Consider the following 3,849-nt stretch of genomic DNA (forward strand, 5'->3'; position numbering starts at 1 on the left):
GTGTAATAGTAACCCACAGTTACTAACTTAAGTAATAACATTTTCAAATAGTCTATTTCCAGACAAGGTCACATTCACCAGTATCAGGTGTTAGGTCGTCACCATAAATTTTTGGGTAACACAATTGAATCCACAACTTGGGGCAAAACAATAGTATTGCATATACTTTTCAAAAGGTTATTTGTATTCAATTTCACTTAAATTTAATAAAGCATATGACCCTTTGAAAAATAACTTCATTTTAGGTTTATGCCAAATAAAGGCATCTCTTTCATTTTCCAAAATTTGAATTTTTGATCATTCCAAATGTGACTCATTGTAGCTTTATATAAACATGTTATAAATTGGGTAGTAACAAGGGTAAAGAAAGTTTAAAATAATGTAAGTTGGTTTTTAACACTAACTTGCTAAAGATAAACTTTATTTTTACCCTATATCGTGTTTTAATATATGTCATTAAAAATGAACTGAAATATCTTAGGGATAAAAGGGATCTTTAGAGGTCAGTATCCAGTTTCCAGAAAATACAGCAACTAAATCATCTGTGACAGATTGGTATCTGTTCTGCTTTTATAGCCCTCTGGAGAGAGTGGTTGCTCATGTTTAACAATTCTCACTGTGAGAAATGTTTAATTATTCCCATTCTGATTCACTTGTTTCTGTTTCAGAGAGAGAGAAATGTTACTCAACTCTAGAAACTGTATATGTGTTTGTGTATATATAAATACATATATAGGTTCTGGAGGGGAAGAAACTTTCTCCATTTTCTACTAATAATATTACAAAATAAGTTATGAAATTATTATTAAATTACATCTCATCTTTCCCATTTGTATTTTAAATCCTTTTATTATCTTATAACTGCCTTTGATTTTTCTACCAGAAATTATCTTTTGAACATTGATACCTATTTTACATATACTTTAGATATTTTGGAGCCCTGGTGGCATAGTGGTTAAGAGCTTGGATGCTAACCAAAAAGTCAGCAGCGCAAATCCACCGGCTGCTCCTTGGAAACCCTATGGGGTAGTTCTACTCTGTCCTACAGGGTCGCTATGAGTTGGAACCAACTCAATGACACTTAACAACAACAATAGATAATTTATTCTTCTTATAAATCATGCCTATAAATTTCAGCCTGCTTATCTAGTTTCACCTCACTAGAAATAAACTAGATATATTGTTATCAAGTTTTTAGATTATGTTCAGGATGGGCTAGTTTTGAAACTCGCTGTTAGAATACCCCAGTTTTGCTTTGGTGAGGCTTGAGGTCCTTTTTCAAGTTCATCTGTATTCATAAAGGATATTGGTCTTTAGTTTTCTTGTGATGTTTTCGCTTTGGCAACAGGGTAATGCTGACCTCATAAAATGATATAAGGAAGTATTCCCTCTTCAATTTTTGTAAGAATTGAGAAAGCTTGGTCAAAATCCTTCTTTAAAAGTTTGGTAGATTCAGCAGTGAAGCCATTTGGTCCTGGACTTTTCTTTGTTGGGAGGTTGTTTATTTATTACCTGTTATAGATCAGTTGCCATTTTCCATTTATTCTTGACTAAATTTTGGTAGTTTGTGAGTTTCTAGGAATTTGTTCATCTTATTTAGGTTATCTAATTTGTTGGCTCACAATTGTTCCTAATATTCTCTTATAATCCTTTTTATTTCTTTGAAGTAAGTAGGACTATCCGCCTTTCATTACTGATTTTAGTTATTTGAGTCTTCTCTCTTTTCTTTTCTTAGTCAATCTAGCTAAGTTTGTCAATTTTATTTATCTTTAAAAAAAAATAAAACAACTTTTGACTCCACTGATTTTCTCTGTTGTTTTTCTGTTCTCTATTTCATTTAGTCTGCTCTAATCATTATTATTTCCTCCCTTTTGCTAGCTTTGCATTGAGTCTGCTCTTCTTTTTTAGTTTCTGAAGGTCTACGCTTAGGTTATTGATTTGAGATTTTTCTTTTTTTTTTTCTCTCTCCTTTTTCTTATTGTACTTTAGGTGAAGGTTTACAGAACAAATAATTTCTCATTGAACAGTCAGTATACATATTGTTTTATGACATTGGTTAACAACCCCACGACATGTCAACATGCTCACTTCTCAGCCTTGGAGGACCCTTATTTTTTTTTGGTGAAAATATACATAGCCAAAGATACACGATTTCAAAAATTTCTACATGTACAATTCAGTTACGTCGATTATGTTCTTCCAGTTGTGCTGCTATTCTCACTTTAGATGAAGGTTTACAGAACAAAATAGTTTCTCATTAAACAGTACACATATCGCCCTATGACAATGGATAAAAATGCCACTACATGTCAACACTGTCCTTACTCAATCTTGGATTCCCTATCACCAGCTTTTCTGTCCCCTTCTGTCTTCCAGTCCTTGTCCCTGGACTGCTGTGCCTCATTAGTCCCCTTTTGTTTTATGAGGCTACCCCTGCTAAACAGTGAACCTCGGGAATGACTTCACCACTGAGCTAAAAGGGTGTCCAGGGGCCATACTCTCGGGGTTTTTCCAATCTCTGTCAGGCCAGTAAATCTGATTTTTTTGTGCATGTTAGAATTTTGTTCTACATCCTTCTCCAGCTCTGTCCAGAACCCTCTGTTGTGATCCTGGTCAGAGCAGTCAGTGGTGGTAGCCGGGCACCATCTAGCTGTACTGGACTCAGTCTGGTGGAGATCTTGGTAGTTGTGGTCCATTAGTCCTTTGGATTAATCTTTTCCTTGTATACTGTTCTCTTCATTCTCCCTTACTCCCAAAGGGGTGAGGCCAGTGGAGTATCTTAGATGGCAGCTCACAGGCTTTTAAGACCCAGATACTACTCACCAAGGTAGAATGTACAACAATGTCTTTATAACCTGTGTTATGCCAATTGATCTAGATGTTCCCCAAGACCATGGTCCCCACCGCCCTCCTCCCAGCAATTCAGATCCTCAGGGAGTTTTGATGTGTCTATGGAACTTCCATATATTTTCTTGTACAAGTTGTGCTGGCTTCCCCAGTACTGTGCACTGTCTCACCCTTGACCACAGTTACTACATATCTATTGTCTATTTAGTATTTCCCCCCCACCCCTCCCATCCTTCATAACCAGCAAAGATTGTTACTTTTTGTGTGTAAACTTTTTCATGAATTTTTAAAATAGGTCTCATACAATATTTGTCATTTGTGATTGACTTATTTCACTTAGCATAATGTCCTCCAGTTTCATCCATGTTATGAGATGCTTCACAAATTCATCATTGTTCTTTATCGTAGCATAAAACTCCATTGTATGTATGTACCATAGTTTATCCATTCATCTATTGATGGACATCTAGGTTGTTTCCATTTTTTTGCAATTGTGAACAATGCTGCCATGAACATGGGGGTGCATATATCTGTTTGTGTAAATGGCTCTTATTTCTCTAGGATATGTTCCTAAGAGTGAGATTGCTGGATCCTATGGTATTTCTATTTTTAGCTTTCTAAGGAAGCACCATATCATTTTCCAAAATGGTTGTATCATTATGCATTCCCACAAGCAGTGCATAAGAGTTCTGATCTCCCCCCAGCCTCTCCAATGTTTGTTATTTCCAGTGTTTTTGATTCGCGCCAGTAATGCTTGTGTGAGATAGTATCTCATTGTGGTTTTAATTTGCATTTCTCTAATGGTTAATGATTGCGAGCATTTCCTCATGTGTCTGTTGGCCTCCTGAATGTCTTCTTTGGTGCGGTGTCTGTTCATTTCCTTTGCCCATTTTTTAATAGGATGATTTGTCTTTTTGTTGTAGAGGTGTTGGATTTTCTTGTAGATTATGGAGATTAGACCTTTGTCTGACTTGTACTGTCCAAAAATTTTTTCCCAGTCTT

The sequence above is a fragment of the Trichechus manatus genome, unplaced genomic scaffold, assembly GCF_000243295.1.
Source record: "Trichechus manatus latirostris isolate Lorelei unplaced genomic scaffold, TriManLat1.0 scaffold00129, whole genome shotgun sequence".
Lineage (NCBI taxonomy): Eukaryota > Metazoa > Chordata > Mammalia > Sirenia > Trichechidae > Trichechus > Trichechus manatus.